At 40.7% G+C, this 18,949-nt stretch overlaps 1 pseudogene; it reads left to right on the top strand.

The window, feature by feature from the left end:
* Positions 1-11,818: 11,818 nt before the first annotated feature.
* LOC122111008 lies at positions 11,819-18,396 on the top strand (annotated as a pseudogene).
* Positions 18,397-18,949: the final 553 nt, after the last annotated feature.

Consider the following 18,949-nt stretch of genomic DNA (forward strand, 5'->3'; position numbering starts at 1 on the left):
AGCTTGGGAAGGGAAATAAGATTTAAATCAGGACAGTAGGAGGCTATGGTTTATGAGGCTCATTTGAAAACCTTTTGGAAGGAATATTGACTTTTTCTATCTGATGTCCTACAGATGACAATCTTGGTACAGGTATTGAGTAGACTGTCATAGGATAGGAAGCTTGTAATGATTTCTCCTGACTTTCCCATGGGGACAAGGAAGGTGAAGTAGCCATGGGCATGAATCTGTAGGGGTATTGCAATTTATTTGTATTGACTGTATTTCTAATTACTGATGCCACAGGCCAGTGGGTGAAAGGTTTTTTTTTTCTTTCATACTTTAGTTATAACTAGTTATTTTTCATTTTTTAAATTTTATTTTATTGTAAAGAGTCTATAGAGGGGCTAGAGTTACATAAATAAGGCAATGAGTACATTTCTGGTCAAGCATTGTTACCCCTTCCCTTGTTTTTCTTCCATTATCCCTTACCTCCTCCACCTCCCGCAATCTTCCCCTCCCGACCCGAAGTTGTAAAGTTCATTTCCAACATACTGTCTTATGGCTATCATTGTTGCAACAGGTCATCCTGTGTCCTTGTTTTAGCGTTTTTTATTTCCCTTCCCCTCCCAAAATTAGAAAAATGTATATACAAGATGCAGGGTATGAAAGTCAAGTACAGTGACAAAAGGGAATATACCATAAGGGGAATAATATACAAAGAAAACCAAACACTTACCTAACATATCTAAAACAACAACAACAACAAATGAGCCCCAAGATATAGTAATTTGTTTTTATAGGATATTTAGTCTAAAACTCCCTAGACATCTTAAGTTTGGACTATTTCTTTTTTCTGCCAGTCCTGTGGTTTGAACTTAGGGCATTCTACCGCTTGAGCACCAGAGCACCACTTTGAGCTTTTTCTGAGTAGTATATCTTATATACAGTGTCATAACTTTCCAGCCTAGGAAGGTTTCAAATAATGATCCTTAGTTCTCAGCTTCCTGAATAGGCGTACAAGTATGAGCCACCAGCACCTGGCTTGAATAATCCCATAGTTTTAACTACAGCTGTTTTCATATCCCCTACCAACAATGCTTTCTGATACTTTTTAAAGTTATCTCTAAATAGCTTAGGAAGGAGTTGTTTGATCATTGTTTAATCATTTTTTTCACTTTCATTTGTATATACTAGTTGCACACACTGAGAGGTTTGATGGAGTTACTTCCACACACTCATATGATATACCTGCTCACATTCATCCTGACTTCCCAGTGCCCATCCTGACTTCCCAGTGCCCAGCCCTTGAATTCAAGGCCCAGAGCCACTGTGCACATGCAAACATTCACAAAGACACACACAAACACACACACACACACACACACACACACACACACACACACACACAGCAGAGCAATTAGCAAAGGTTATACTGTGGTTCAGGAACTGCAAGGAAACATGGGAAGGTAAATTGTCTTTTCCCAGTTTCTCTGTCTTCCTCCATTCTCTGCTTTTCTTCAGAACAACTCAAGCCCTCCACACTTCACTTCTGTTTGTTTTGAACACCCTGAGCCTGGCTTCCAATATGCCATTCATAGGGAGTTGCCCTTGCCTGGATAGATGGTCCTCAAAGTAAGCAGAGTGTCTCAGGTTATATTTTATTTTTCCATTTGGAGTGTGAATGCAGGCCCCGAGACCATAAGCAGCATCTTGAAGTGTATGGACAGCTGTATTGAGCAACAAGACTCACCTCAGAAAACAAGCAGAGGAAGTGGGATGCAAAATACACAACCTGAATCAATAGATATAGGTTACTGAGAGTCAATTTCCACATTAATGGAGTGAATACAAGGGTGAGTCCATTTGAAGAGAGGTCTCCAACAATTTTGTGGGACTCCATGGACAAGCCTGTCAGGAAGACACGTGTGTGTGTGTGTGTGTGTGTGTGTGTGTGTGTGTGTGTGTTTGTGTGTGTGCCTGAAGGCTGGGCAGGGGCTCAGGCTCAGGCTGAGTGCAGCCTGCCCTTATGCCTTTTTTGCTTCTCTACCACTTCATCCACAGCTCCACTTCTGGCTTTTTTGGTAGTTGATTGGAGATGAGATTCTGATGGACTCTCCTACCAAGGCAGGCTTCGACTGTGATATTCAAATCCCAGCCTCATGAGTAGCTAGTATTAAAGAAGTGAGGCACTGGAACCTGTCAGGAATCCTCTTAAATACCAGAGCTATTCTTAGGGAGACAGGAAACACCTCAGTCCAAAAGATGGTGTTGTTTTCATGTTTTAAAAGAAAAAATGCACGCAATACTAAAGTATGAAGTAATATTGAAGGAAAGAAGACAGCAAACATTCATAAATCTGGGGTTGTGAAAGCCCATTGGACATGAGTCTTTCATATAGGAATCAAAATAATATCTAAGTGGCAACATTGAGACTCACCCATGTGGTCACGTGAACTGGTTAAAGACCTATTCTCACACTGACATACCTTCAAAAGTCTGGGATTCTTCTCTGTGGAAGATGTTTCCCAGTCACACTTGTAAGTCTCTTAGTTCTGTTTTTCACACTTCTCATGCTCATTCTTTGTATTCACCAAGTATCTTCTCCATTGCTAATCCAGAAGATGCTTTCAATGTCACTGTAAGGATTCATCTAATAAGAGAAACATGTTTGAAGAACTTTAATACTTATATTAATAATATCATTACTAATAAAGAGTAATATTCAAGAACTACTTTAAGATAAATAAAACATGATTTGGAACACTTATGTATTTTGAATGTTAAATCTGATAACACATATATATTCCTAGGCCATTACAAATCTGTAGGTACTGCAATCTTACAATACATATGTTCTTAAGAAAGAAAAAGTGTTGATAATATAAGCAACCCAGTAGTTGTTGAATAAGACAAATACAGTGAAGACTTCTGTTGAGCTAGTACACACTGTTTCTTGCTCTGAAAGCATCACCTATCTGTTCTGAGAGCCAGTCAGTCTTAAGTAGGACACATGCTTCCAGATGAGAGACGTGCCTGGCATTCACTGCCTAAGTCCATTCAGGCCCACAGCCCTATAGGCAATATAGAACAACCTTCAGAAGAGTCGTCCTGTCTTTAAATCTCAAGCTTCTAATCCTAACTCATCAGCAGACTGATGTCTGAGGATTGTAGTTCAAAGTCACCCTGGGCAGCAAAGTCTGAAAGACTCTTATCTCCAATTAACCACAAAAAACCCACAGTGGGAGAGATAAACTTAGAGCAAGGGAAGGGGTGTAATTGTCTCCCAAAAATGTATTCATTACCTGACAACTGTTTAATTTCACTGGCTTAACTGTTACCCCCCCTGAACATCATATTCCTATTAATATTTTTTTAAGAAAATGAAAGATGAGGCTGGGAAGGTGGCTCAGTGGTAGAGTGCTTGCCTTGCATGCATAAGGCCCTGGATTCAATTCCTCAGTACCACATAAGATGAAAGAAAGCTGGAAGACATGCTGTGGCTCAAGTGGTACAGCACTAGCCTTGATCTGAAGAGATAAGGGACAGTGCCCAAGCCCAGAATTCAGGCCCATAACTGACAAAAAAATAAAGAAAAGGAAATAAAAAAGGAAGAGTGTTGCTACCAGACTCAGTGGCCAAGCCTGTAATCCTAGCTATTCATGAGGCTGAGGATCAGTGATTGAAGCCAACTTGGGTAGGAAAGCCTGTATGACTTTTATCTCCAATTATGTACAAAAAAAATCTAGAAGTAGAGTTGTGGCTCCACTGGTAAAGCAGTAGCCTTGAGGGAAAAAAACATAAACTTCAGGGATAGTGTCCATTTCCTGAGTGCAAACCCCAGAATGGCACAGACTAAAAGAAGGAAAGACACTATGAACTTGGTTTATCTGTACCTGAGATGTCTTTGTTATAGATGATTATGGACTGAAACTCTGAACAGGGCATACTAGGTCTGGCATTTTTTCTGCACAGGCTGTGTGCACAACCATCTTAACTCCTTCGCTATTCTATAGTTGCAGGTTGCATTGTCTTCTCACCGTGGAAGAGGTCCAGTATTTACTTTCCCTAGGGTACCTGCTTCCTTGTCCTCTGCTCTTTACTCATGGACAGCAGCATTTTAACTGAATTTGCGAGAAGTGGGTGAGATGGTGGTGATAATGCCCAGGACCAGGTGAGCATTTTGGTGATGACTGGACATGGTGTGTCATTTTTATCAATATGCTGAGGGGCCGTGGACATGAAGAGGAGGCCTCAATGCCTCCTGGGGTCATTCAGACTACACGGATATAAGCCAGTTAATCTTCCTCTCACTTTCCCAGCATGGAGTTATGGGCCCTGCCGGTCAGGGGACTCATGTCCAAGTATGGACAGCTAGCCACACAACATCCAGTTGTGATCTCTACATTGTTACTGCATTGCGAGCAGTGCAGCACAAATCACATAGAGCATGTCTAAATAATTGAAGGGATGGGAAAGTGGTTCTATATTATATGGACCAAGCCAGACAAAGAACACCATACAAGTTCCTTTCAGAGACCCCACTTCTGTTCAATGGCCAAGAGAACATACAGGAAAACCTCCAGAAGGAGGAGCTATTTTTCTAACCTGGACCCTTCACTGCATGATTTCCCAAAGCTTATGGACACAATGAAACTAAATCTCTCCAAGATCAGGCACGAAGTCTCTCAGAGACCATTGCCCACATTTGTGAGGAGCGCATAAAAGGTAAAATGGCCTGTCAGGGAGGGGAATAGCCACAGAGTGTCTCCGTGAGGTCTCTGGCATCCAGTATTCAGATAATTTGGGAAAGGTTATGAAACCTATTTGGTATGGATAATGAATCATTGCAGCAGGTGGCACAGAGGATGGGAAACCGAGTTGGAGTACATGGGTCCCATCAAGTCCCAAGATGTGCAGATCTACCATCAAGAGAGCTGGACATTGTGTTGGATATGTTACATGACAGCCTTTGCTGTCTTAGACACGTGTTATACTACAGCGACTCTGCTGTCTACTACCACAAATGCATGGAAGAGAGATAGAAACTTGATACAGTTGCTGACATCACCAAGATCATCCTAAGGAAGAACTTGATAGACATTATCATCTGATTGTGTGTGGGATCTGGGGTGGGGGTGTGTGTATGTGTGGACACTAGGAATTCAACTTTGGGCCTGTACAGTGCCCCTGAGCCTCTTTTGCTCAAGGCTTGTACTATAGCTCTTAAGCCACAGCTCCACTTTCAACTTTTTTGATATTTTATTGGATTCTCACAAGTATTTACTTACAAGATAAACTTTAATTATGAGATGATATGATTTTAAGGATGATATACTACTATGCAAATGCAATAAATAAAAATGGGAGGTAAAAAGACACTCTAAGGACTATAGAGGAGGTTTTATGAAAGCCATGAAATTATATCTAAAAAAAGTGTTACTAGTGACTTAAAGCAGCAGTGCTAAATTTTTTGTCCTGGATAAAAGAATGCAGTCAGTTATTTCTGTTTAAATGTCTAATATTATTTTTCTCTTTTTACTGTTTGTAAACCATACTATTAATGTAAATAGATGTAGGAGACTCAAGCTGAGCTGTTGAACCTGGAAAAGGTTTGAGAGGTTGGAACTCCACCTCAATAGTACTCAGAAAGCTGAGAGCTGACCATGGAAAGGTTAAAAAACAGCTCAGTGAAGTAAGCCAGGCCTAAAGAAATATAGGTCCCATGGTTTCCCTTACTTGAAATAACTAGTATATGTCTGAGACAAACAGAAACTGTCAGACAAGTTGATGTTAGGTGAAATGAACCCCAAGATAAGGATTCAAATGTTTTTTTTTTCTTTCTTGTGATTGTTTCCAACATATTTATAAAATGATTTCTTTGTTGCATTGTATGTACCTCCCCCATGGTATTAGCCCTGTTTTCACTGTCTTTGATATTGGTATAATTTGTGGAAGGGAAGGGAAAAAGCAAATTGTTTAAATAGGGATACAGGTGGACCCATTGCATCAATGAGATGTACAACATGGTATGTCGAAAAACGAACTTTACAACTTTGGGGTGGGTGTAGAAGGGGCGGGGGGAGGGGTGGGAGATGGGAAGAGATGGGAAGGGAAAACAAAGGAGGAGGCAACAATGCTTGATAAGAAATGTACTCATTATCTTGCCCATGCAATTGTAACTCCTTTGTATGGTATTTTCACAATAAAAAAATCAATCAATCAATCAATATATAAATAGGGTTACAGGTGAACCCATTACAACAATGAAATGTATAAGATGTTACTTCGAAAAACGAACTTTACAACTTAGGTAGGGGGAGGGGGAAGGGGGGGTGAGAGGGGGGAAGGGATAGTAAGGGGAAACAAAGGAGGAGGCAACAATGCTTGATAAGAAATGTACTCACTATCTTGCCAATGTAATTGTAACTCCTCTGTATGGTATTTTCACAATTAAAAAAAAACAGCTCTGGAGAGGGTTAAGCTATTGGCTCCTTCCATAGTGCTTCAAAGGCCTTGAACCCTGGGAGGTAAAAGAATTGACAACTTAACCTAGGAAGCTAGATAAAATAGACCAAATGTCTGGATTTTCTCTGGATTGCATTCTCCTTTCTCAAAACAAAAAGGGAACCAGTGTTTCTCACTCATTGTGGTGGCTCTGATTGCAATATAGAAGCTTCATTTTTGCTTATATCCATGGTAACCTTCCCAGTGTGAATTCAAACAAATATGATTGCTTGTGTGACCTGGGGCCCAGGTGCCAGTGAGCCTTGGGACTCCGGGTCCTGATTGATTTTTTTTTCTTTTTCTCTATACCTGTTTGTGTATTTTCTAATTTTCTTCAGCTTGGTATCCCATTGCACTGCCTTGGGTTGCAATTAGCAACAAATACGAATATTCTTGAGTTGTAAAACATAAAAGACTTACAAACTTTCTTATCCCAGATGGCTTCAAACCACAATCCTCAGATCTAAGCCTTCTGAGTAGGATTACAAGCATGAGCCACTGACAAACAGCATGCATCTGAAGACTTGATGTCAGTGAGATCTTTCTTGGGGAACGTCTGCACATCTCAGTCCTCCTCAGCTCTGTTCCTTCCTGTTGCCCAAACAGAGTCAAATACTTTCTTTTTTTTTTTTTTGTCGGTCGTGGGGCTTGAACTCTGGGCCTGGGCGCTGTCCCTCAGCTCTTCAGCTCAAGGCGAGCGCTCTACCACTTGAGCTACAGCGCCACTTCCGGTTTTCTGGTGGTTTATTGGAGATAGGAGTCTCACGGTTTCTCCTGTCCGGGCTGGCTTTGAACCGCGATTCTCAGATCTCAGCCTCCTGAGTAGCTAGGATTACAGGCGTGAGCCACCAGCGCCCGGCTAGAGTCAAACACTTTCACTCCTTTGTGTTCAAAATCCTTGAGGTTAGTGAACTGACTTGCCTGCCATGTACCTCCTTTCTGTAAATACAATAGTGGGTTTTACTCCTTATCATTGATTAATTAAATAAATTCACTTGGATCCACACAGAAGTGACATGTCCTTTTCTGGATTGCACACTATACAACTATGTTTTACTTTATCTAATAAAGTTAACAAAACTTACCTTGTTTGAGGGTTCTTAGTTTCCCATATTTCTTCCTTCTCATCTCTCTTTCCTTTGCACAGAGGAAAAAACCATTTGGAATTGTGAAGAGTGAGTTTTTAGTCATTCTCTGAAAAGCTTTGCCAATGGATCCTGATTTCCAAGTCCTGAGCAACTGGCCTGTAAAGCCTTGTTCTTTAATCTCTCCTCAGCTGACACAAATGACCATATATATCTAAAAACGGCTTTGAGAAATGAGTTCAGGTTATCAGTCAGGAATCCTTATTACCTGGTCACTGCGCATAAGTTGTTTTTGGTTGTTTGTTTTGTTTTGTTTGAATAGATCAAGCAGTGTGTACAATTTATTAGTACCAGAATTAGACATCCAAGTATTTTTTTAATTCAAGGCTAGCAGGTTCTCTTTATTTTTTGGTGGTAAATAGGACAGAAGTGTCCCACAGCAAGCCAAGGGCACTACACAGTATCCTCAAATCTGAGGACTGTGGTTCACAGCCAGCTTGGGCAGGAAGTCAATGAGCCTCTTATCTCCAACTAATCAGCAAAAAGAATTGGAACTGTTGCTGAAGTGGTAGAGCAGCAAAATTGAACATAAAAAAGCTAAGAAAAAGCTAAGAAAAAAAGTAAAAAATAAAGCTAAGTGAAAAACAGATCTAGCACTAAGACAACCACAATAATTTTTTTAAAAAGTGGAAGAGAGCACAAAGAGACTTAAAAATGATAAAATTAACAAGAAACTGGTGGCTCACACTTGTAATTCTAGCTACTCAAAACACTGAAATTGAGCATTCCTATTCCAAGCCAGCCAGGAGAGGAAATCCCATTGTGTGTGTGTGTGTGTGTGTGTGTGTGTGTGTGTGTGTGAATGTGCGTGCCCGGGTATGAGTGTGTGTGTGTTCCTTTCTGTGATATGAAGCACAAGTTTTTGTTTGACCATTTCCAATCTTTTGGAGGTTAATTTGAGATAAGATCTCATGAATGTTCCTTGTCCCCTGACATTGAATCATAATCAGTATAATTCAGGACACTGTGGGAGTGTCTATACTTACCTCCTACTAACCACCAAAGCCAAAAAATGAACCAAATTGCAACTGTTACTAAAGTTTTAGAGCATGCTATCCTTCAGCAAGATTGGTGAGGCCCTAAAAACAAGACAGGGAACAAACAAATGAATAAATGTATGTGAAGAAAAAAGGGCCAATTAGTTTTTTTTTAAATATAGACTCATATCTTTAATACAAGCTGAAATGTAAAGATCAGAGTTCAAATCCAGCCTATGCAGGAAAGTCCAACTAACTTCTTTTTGAGTGTGCTAGACATGGGCTTGAATTTAAGGGTTTTTACTCAAGTTTAAAAATACTACTTCCTGTCTCATGTGGTTCATTGGAGATGAGACTGATGGAATTTCCAACCCAGGCTGGCTTCAAACTGTAATCCTTAGATTTTAGGATACTGTGTAGTGCTTTGGTTCCCATGGGACTCTTATCTGCTATTAACCACTAAAAGAAAAATAGAGGCGGAAGTTGAGCTGAGGCTCAACCAGTAGAGCCTGCTAGCTTTGAAATGAAAAACAAAATACCCAAAACAAAACAACCCTCAGCAAGAGTCACTAGGCCTTGAATCCAAGCCTCCCCACTGCCAAAAATAAAACCCTTCAGGAGTTGAGTTTTTGTTCCTGCTAGCTTTGAGCAAAAAACAAAAGGCCAAAAATCTCATTGACAGTGAAGTAGTGTGGCCTACATGTAGAGCCTGGTAGTATTGATGTAAAAAAAAAAAAAAAAAAAAACAACCAGGTGCCTCTGGCTCATGCCTATAATACTTGCTACTCAGGAAGCTTAGATCTGTGAGTCACATTTGGAAGCCAGCCTAGTCTAAAAAGTCCCCTGGTGACTGTTTTTCCAACTAAGTAGAAGTGGCACTGTGTCTGAAAGTAGCAGTATGCCTGCTGTGTCCCTGAGGGACAGTGCCTAGGCACTGAGTTCAAGCCCCACAACTGACAAAATCAGTAAAATGATTAATTTAATAAATGCTAAGCATAAATGGGTAGGACCTAATATTAAAGGACATGAGCTTTGAAAAATTGGGAAGGGACAACCAAATAAATGAAAAGATGCAAAAAGGAGCATATTAAGGCTTTCTAAATCAAAACTGTAATTCTACCTGCTCAGATTACTGAAATCTGAGGGTTGTGGTTCAAAGCCAGCGCAGGTAGGAAAGTACAGGAGACATATTTTACTGTGTTCAGTATGGGGTCTTGAACTTGCTATGTTTTGCTCATGGCTAGAGGTCTACTTCTTCCTACCTCTTGATGGTTATTAGAGATAATTGTCTCATTGACTTTCTTGCCCAAGACTGGCATTGAGCCATGATTCTCAGATTTCAGTCCTCTCTGTAATGCTCTTGACTTGCTCTTGATATTCTAATCTCCTATTAACCACAAAAAATGCAAAAGTTGAGCTGTGGCTCAAGTAGTGAAACCAGCTTCTATTAATGTAAAAATAAATAAACCTCAAGGAAAGTCATCGTGACTTAATTTCAAGACATAACAACCACCACTCAATTTAAAAAAATAAAACTCAGTCACTGTGACCTGAGTTTAAGCCCTAGAAAGAGAGCTACAAAAAAGAAAAACAGTTCACCTGTGGTCAAAGTTGTAGAGCATGGTAGTTTCAAGAGAAAGAAAAAAAAACAGCATAAGAACTAGCACCTAAGAACAAATACCAAAAAGAAAGAGAGAAATAATAAATAACTGAAAAGGTGAAAGAAGAGGTAATTAAAGATTTGTAAATGTTGACTCACACTTATTATTATGAATTCTAAGGACACTGAAATCTGTAGATCATGGTTCAAAGCCATCCTGGTCAGAAAAGTCCATGAAACTTTCTTCAGTGTGTTCAATAGAGGGACTTAAATTTGAAGCGTTTTGCTCATGGCTACAGCTCTACTATCTTCCGCCTATTAGGTTGACTGGAGATAAAAGTCTCATTGACTTTCCTTCCCAAGCTGACTTTGAACTCTGTTCCTCAGATTTCAAGCCTCTCTGTACTGCCCTGGACTACCCATGCAATTCTTGCCTCATATTAACCACTTAAAAAAAGGCAGAAATTTAGCTGTGGCTCAAGTAGTAGAGCCATCTACCCTTCAGTTAAATAAGTAAATCAATAAAACCTCAGAAAGAGAGGAGAAGAATGAGTGTGAAAGACAGAACATCTTACAGTAAGCAAAAGGAAAGAAATGTAAATATCACCTGGAAGAAATTATTGTATTATCAAAGCTTATAGAATTGAATTGTCAAAGCTTATAGAATTCACAAATTTATCGACCATGATAATGGCAATTTGCATTGTGAAGGTTAAAATATGTTTGTGACTTCAACTAAATATCACTATTCTACAATATTCTGAAATAAGAGAAATTTAGGTAATCACCTAATCTCAATAATAGTAAACATCTCAGAAAGAGTCACCAGGCCTTAATTTCAAGCCCTAACACCAACCTGCCTAACTCCGGCCAAACACACACACACACACACACACACACACACACACACACACACACACACAGAACAGGAGCTGAGTTCTCACGCTCGGAGCAGAAGCCAAATGAAACAAAAAGTAGACTGTAGTAGACCTATGGATTAAGTAATAAAGCAAGCTACTTTTAAGAGAAAAGAAAAGAAAACCTGAGTATGAAGGCAAGGCCCTAAACCCCTGACTCTTCCCAGAATGGAAAGTGGATCAGTCACGGAATCCAACAGTTTGTGCTTGCTCTTGGGATCACAGCTGAAAGTGCCCCTTCAGTTCTAGGGCCTCCAATCAAAAATTGAATGTAGGCTTGTTGTTGGCTTCTGGAACAAGTACCTTGTGTAGAGGAAGCCCCTTCTCTTGCTTCCTGGATCCCAGGGTTCAGCTTCTTTTGTGAGTCAGGGTGGGGAGGTGGGTGGCAGTGTGACAAGAGGTTCCAAAAAGAGTGGCAACTGTGCTAATTGATTTGAGGCTGACAGCTGGATGCCAAAGCTAAGTGGTAACTGGTAGCTTTCTCTGATTACCCAGCAGTAGTGAGACTGAGTTGGAGCACCTGCTGGCTCTGCCTACCAAGTCCACCCCACTGCCTCTGCCCCTGTAACAACCAGAGTTTTAAATGGGGATCTGAGTTGGCTGTGTTAGATTCCTGCTCCCCAGCCCTACCTGTTTGCCTCTGTGTGCACCAATGCTGAAGACACACATCCAACTGCTCTGCAGCCCTACACCATGAGGGAGATCGTGTACATACAGGCAGGCCACTGTGGCAGCCAGATTGGCGCAAAGGGGAGCATGGCACTGGCCTAGGATCCTATTCTCAAATTTAGGGGGATGAGGAGGAAGAGGATGGTGTTGTAGGGTGGAGGTGGTGGTGGTCATGTCTAGGCTGAGGTAGGTGGGGCTTCATAGTAGTCCCTAACTTCCTGGAAATCAAGTCCACCAGATAGCTTCCCCAATTTCCCTAATTTGTGTGGCCCAGATGGGTATGTTTTTTTAAGCAAGGCTGGGGTGGTTTCAAATCCCTTGCATGTCTTAGTCTTACCTTAGACTCAAGTCATTGTACTTACTTTCCTGGGAATAGACTAATGCATTTTTGGTCAGGTTTGAATGAAAGGAGTGCAGTGTCTTTGAGCTGACAGATACAGAGGATTCCGTTTTTGTCAACTGATGAGTAACTGATAATTGAGAACAGTTCTTCCACCTTAATGCAAATTTCTCTGAGTTTTCATGCTCTCTTAAGTTGGGTGTTTTCTAAATCAGTGGTTGTCGGTGTATGCTCTGAGGACCCTTGTGGTTCTGGAGACCCTTCTAGCTGAGTCTTCAAGTTACTGCTTTGGCAATTTCATATCCATGTAAGGCCAGGTTCTCATCATAGAATCCAAACAGAATATGGTATCCCATAAGATGGAATACTCATAGGAGAACCTAGATGGTGTCTATTCAGCCAGATAGCAAAGAGATTAACAAAACTAAAATACCATCAATTTTTGTGCTTTTTTAAATTTAGAAAATCTAATTTTTTTTCCAAAAATATTTGTGTCAACAGGACTTGGGTTTCTTATTGTTATTTTAAAATCCATTGTTTGGACAGCTAACATTCTATGCCATAATACACTTCTATTTCCATCTCAGTTTTGGGAAATCTAAGCGATGAGCACAACATTGACGGCTCTGGCAACTACTATGGAGAAAGTAGCGTACAGCTGCAGAGAGTCGAGGTGTATTACAATGAGGCAGCTGGTGAGTGTCTCCCTCTGGCTTCCAATACCGTGGCAGAATAGGTCCCCGGGGAATACTAATGACAAGGAAGGAGTTCCTGCCTTTCTTAGGGTGGTATTGTAGTTCGAATTTGGGGCCTCGATCTTGTAAGCCAAGTGCTGGATCCACCTGAGCCACTCCACCATATATCTTGTTTTAATTTTTGAGTATACTCTTGTGAATTTCCTCAGGAAATCCTTTTACTGAATTCCCCCTACCTATACTTGCTGACTAGCCACACCTGGATTTTTTTTTTTTTTTTTGGTCATGGGGCTTCAACTCTGGGCATAGGCATTTTCCCTCATCTTTTCAACTCAAGACAAGCAGCTCTACCACTTAAGCAACAGCGTCACTTCTGGTTTTCTGGTGGTTTATTGGAGATAGTGTCTCGCCGTCTTTTCCTGCCCTGGCTGGCTTTGTACTGTGATCCTCCGACCTCAGCCTCCTGAGTAGTGAGGATTACAGGCATGAGCCTGTTTTACATCATTAAAAATGAGACTGCCTAAATATGTATTCTAAAACAATTGATAAAATATAATTTAAATACCATTCAATTCCATTTTGTTGTGTGCTAGTCATCCTTCTAAGCTCAAGGCCTGGGCAGTGGCCATGAGCTTCTTTTGCTAAAGGCTAACGTTCTACCACTTAAGCCACATCTCCAGTACCAACTTGCGAAAGACCAGCTTGGCCGGAGCACTGGGACCGGTGGGACAAAGATCTCGGTACAGGTGGGCAAGGAGTCTACGAAGTGACAAACACAGACTCAAAAGAGTTGAATCTGAGTGTATCTTTATTGAGGAGAATTAACATTTTTATACAGTGTGAGATTGTGACATAGATTTTTTTGTTTATTTAAGCACATAATCAATTTTTAAGAAAAGCAAAGCATTGATGGATTACATGAAAATTGATGACTATCCCACCAACTGTTTAAGCTAAGTGATGCGAAATAAGTCTAGCATATAGGTAAATAGAATGCGTCATCTATTCAGCCTTTTTATGTTTACTAATTAACAAACCTAAGACAGGGTTGTACTTATATTGTACTCTTTTTATTTTTTTCATATATTTTTAAGTCCCTTTGAAACTATCCTAAAAACCACTTCCAGGTTGAGTCAAACATTCTCCATTTTCTATAATTTTAATCCCAATATTTGTTCACATAAATTTCTAATTATTAATTTAAACTATCTTATTGTCGTTTTAATAATAAACACAATAATGGTCTAGATCTACCTAATCTTTGCACAAAATCTAATGAGTTCCAAAATACCTTTTTGTCTTTTACATTAATCTATCTATTTACATCTTTATCAGCTCCTGTATAAGGCAATGGTTCATCAGTCGGTTCAGGAAATGTGATGTCACTAACTTTATATTTTGTGGGAAACCACCATCTATCCCCTATAATGTAAGCTGGACTAAACTTAATCATAACTGTTGGGGGAATCTTTCTTTTCCTTTTATTATCAGGGGTTCCTTTTTTTAGAACTCTCTGAGCTTCTGGGATAACTCCTTCTAGCTTAGTTTAATTCATTAATTCTGCTTGTTGTAACATATCTGGAAATTTTGTTTTTATATTTACTATGCGTGAGCCACAAAACCACTTGTGAAGTTGTAGGAGTTTTGGAGGTAGCATCACATCAGACGATAGATTGATTGGGGGCATCGCCCACATTTAATCTTTGGTCCTAGTCTTTACTATTTAGAGAAGCTATCTCTATTGGGCTGGAAAGAAACAACATGCTTTGTTCGTGGATCAATAGAAAAATAGCCAAAACGAGAATAAAGGCAATGAATGTACAGCCAAGAAGAATATAGGTAAGAATAAAGTAAGAATAAAGGTAGAGGATATAAAGGTGCAGCCGAGTGTATGGGAAGCCTTGAACCAACACACTCTTCCTGCAGGCATGCTTCCTTGAAGGTCTTTGTCTAAGGTGATAGCTCATGCAGATTCCGCAGGAGGTGGCATGGCACCAAATATTTCAGGTAGTTTCTTGGAGAGGAGAGTCTCCCAGAATTTCCTGCCCCAGCTGGCTTCAATCTGCAATCCTTAGATCTCAGACTTTTGAGTAGCTAGAATTACACCCTTCAGGAACCAGAGCCCAGTTGCATTGCCCTCTTTAAAATACAGATTAAATTTCTAAAAATCATTTTGAAATTGAAAATTTTAAAATTTTAAAGAGGGATGTTCAGTCACTAATATATATGTGAATAGTCCAAATCACAAAGCATAAAGTGTCTCACCCTGAAATCTATAACAGTTCTGGTCTTGAGCATTTTGAATATGAATACTTAGCCAACAACCAATTCTTTTTAAAGTTTTTAAAGTAAAAAACATTGCTGTGATGTAGAAAAACCCAATAATAGTGTGTAAACATTGCTTTTAAATGATTCATATTGTCTTTCCTAATACAAACAACCTAACTGAAGTCTACAGAGTAGATTTTCAGTTTTTGTAACAGTCAATGTGAAATTCATTTAATTTTATATAAAGAGTTTCCATTCTACATTATTGTATACAAACAGAATCGTAGATAATTGGTTCTCCTGTGTAATAAACCAATGAAAAATTGCAAACAAAAGGACAAAGCTATTTAATGTATTGGAGTTTTATGGATCTACATTTTGGGGTGTCCTCACCTTGGTATTTTGTGTTAATATAGTTTAAGTAAGATATATGACTTTAATCTTGTGGTTCCTTGGTTAACAGTCGTTGTGTGGGATTGTGTCACTCGTATGAACAGTATTTTATGTTGTGTCTTTATTAGATCCTGTGTATCAGGCAGGATAGGATGGCCAGTTTTCTTCATGTGATTGTTTAGGAAAGGGGACAATCTCAAACTGATGTTTATATCATTTTAACTGATGTCCCTTTTGACAAATCAGGTTAAATGGCAAATTGCAAGTAATTGTCCAAGGTTGCTCTGAGTATTTGAATACAGGGAAATGTGCTATTTGATAACAATTATTGAAACATTATAACACAAGAAATATGTATTTTATGTATTTTTCCCAGGAAAGCATTATACTTGAATTCCCCCTACATCTACTTGCTGAAGAGCTACACCTGGCTCTTTTGTTTGTTTGTTTGGTTTTTTTTTTTTTGTTGGCAGTGGGGCTTAAACTCTGGGCCTATACACTGTGCCCCAACTCTTCAGCTCAAGGCAAGCAGCTCTACCACTTAAGCCACAGTTCCATTTCTGGTTTTCTGTTAGTTTATTGAAGATAAGAGTCTCACAGACTTACCCTGCCCAGACTGGCTTTGAACAGCGATCCTCTGATCTCTAACTTCAGAGTAGCTAGGATTATAGGCATGAAGCACTGGTGCTCAGCACTTAGCTACTTACTTGAGAAAGGTAATTGGGGAAGGGAAGGGATAGTGGGAGAACAACAAAGGAGTGTGTAACAATGCTCGACAATAAATGTTCTCATTTCCTTACTCTGGTAACTGTAACTCCTCTATACAGCACCTTTCCAATAAAAACAAAATTAACAAAAAAAGAGAAAGGTTCTTGCTGATAGGCAATGGTGACTTACACCAGTAATCCTAGCTACTCAGGAGGCTGAGAAATGAGAATCATGGTTCAAATCCAGCCTGGGCAGGAAAGTCCCTGAGACCTTTATCTCCAATAAACAACTCAGAAAACTGAAAGTGGGACTGTGCCTCAAGTGATAGAGTGCTAGCCCTGAGCTGAAGAGCTGAGGGACAGTGCCCAGGCCCAGAGTTCAAGCCCCATGATGAACCAAAAAAATATTGTCATCTTTCTTTTGCCCCATTAGACTCAAAGCCTGATGCTCATCTTTGCCTCCTGAGTAGCTGAGATTTCAGCCACCATGCCCAAAGCAAAGGAATGAATATTCATGAAAATAGACAACTGCCAACGTCCTTAAAGTTGCTGAAGCCTCTTGCATGGGGGTTCATGCTCAAGATATCTTTTCTGTTTCCATGTCTGAAATGTTGTAATTTCTGTAATGAATGCTGAGAGCCACTTAGAATCATAAGCTCTGCCCCTCAGTTCCTTGTCAAGTATAGGCCTAAGTCAACTCTTGTTCCCACAGCCAACAAATATGTTCCTCGGGCCATCATGGTGGACCTAGAGCCTGGCACCTTAGACTCAGTAAGATCGGAACCATAGAGTTTCAGACCAGAAACTTCATATTTAGTATGTCATCATGGTCCATGGAAGATGGCTAACAGGCACCCCTGTTCCCTAACATCCAGGCACTCCAGTTTCCAGTGGTGAGCTGAGCCTTTATCCATCTAGATATCATCCTCACCTAAACCACTTATTTCAGTCATATCATGTCCCTGGCCACTCAATCAGCACAGATAAATGCCAGTCTGCAAGCAGCCTCTGAAGGGAATGAACAGCGAACAAGGAAAGCTTCCAACAAGGTTTCAGCGCTGATGGCGATTTCAAATGCCTGGCAATAACAGGGAACGACTTCAGGAATTAAGTGGTAGAGCGCTAGCCTTGAGCTGAAGAACTGAGGGTCAGCGCCCAGGTCCAGAATTCAGGCCCACGACTGGACCCCAAAAAAGAAAACATTTTCTTTATTCCACCAAAGTGTATCTAAAATAATAGCAAAAGTTACTCAGAAGAGCCTATAGCCTTCAGAATGCAAATAGCACAGTCATTATTCCTGGAGTATGTGTCTCATCATGTCTTTGTGTCTGATAGGCCAGAACAGGGCCAACAGCCACTACACAGAGGGAGCCGAGCTGCTGGAATCAGTGCTGGAAATGGTGAGGTGGAAAGGTGTGGCTGTCTCCAGGGTTTGTAGCAGGCCAACTCCCTGGGAGGTGGCACCAGGTCAGGCATGCGCACCCTGATTCTCAACAAGATCCGGGAGGAGTTCCCAGATAGAATCATGAACACCTTCAGGGTCATCCCTTGCCCAAGATGTTGGACACTGGCACCTTAGACTCAGTGAGATCGGAACCATTTGGCCAGAGTTTCAGACCAGACAACTTCATATTTGGTATGTCATCATAGTCCATAGGAGATGGCTAACAGGCACCCCTCCTCCCTAACATCCAAACACTCTAGTTCCCAGTTCTGGGCTGAGCCTTTATCCACCTAACCCTATCATCCTCACCTAACCCTACAATATCATCTTGTCTGTCCACCAGTTGGTGGAAAATGCAGATGAAACTTTCTGCATCGACAACTAGGCCCTGTATGACATCTGCTTTCACACCTGTGTGTGACATCCCCCCGCATGGCCTCACGATGTTGGCCACATTCATTGGCAACAACACGATCATCCAGGAACCCTTTAAGCACACCTCAGAGCAGTTCAGTGCCACGCTGCGGCACAAGGCATTCTTGCACTGGTACACGGGCGAGGGCATGGACGAGACGGAGTTCACTGAGGCTGAGAGCAACATCAACGACCTGGTGTCCAAGTATCAGCAGTGCCAAGATGCCACTGCTGATGAACAGGGGGAATTTGAAGAAGTCTTGTGGAGGAAAAGGTCTAAGACTTCCCATTGCCAGCAGTGCAACAGGAATGCCAGAGCCTGCCTACTGCTTCTCAAATGAATGGTGCTTAACTGAGCTACTGTTGTCCTGCAGTGGGACCTTGCTATGTATCATCATGCTCAGCCTTCCCTGTCAGGAATTCACTGACGGTGAATGTAAAAATGCAGATTTCTTTTAAATATTATTGTTTAAAAACCCTATTTATATAAATAAAGAAGTATACATTTTCTTTTAATTTAATTTTATTTTATTTGTGAACAAACTGTACAGAGGGGTTACAATTACATGGGCAGGATAATGCGTACATTTCTTACCAAGCATTGCAGCCTCCTCCTTTGGTTTACCCTTCACATCCCTTCCCAGCCTCCCCCATCCCCACCAATCCCAATCCTTCTACTTCCCTCCCTTCCCCCCCCCCCCCCGACACCAACGTTGTAAAGCTCGTTTTGGACATGACAACTTGTACTTCTCATTGTTGTAACTGGTCCACCTGTATCCTTAAACAACTGGTTTTTCCCCATCTCCACAAGTTATACTGACATCAAATATAGTGAAAGCAGGGGTTATACTGTGGGGGAGGGACATACAAAGCAACAAAGAGATAATCTTATAA

This window comes from Dipodomys spectabilis, unplaced genomic scaffold, assembly GCF_019054845.1.
Source record: "Dipodomys spectabilis isolate Male_0828 unplaced genomic scaffold, ASM1905484v1 ptg000084l, whole genome shotgun sequence".
In the NCBI taxonomy this organism is placed as follows: Eukaryota; Metazoa; Chordata; class Mammalia; order Rodentia; family Heteromyidae; genus Dipodomys; species Dipodomys spectabilis.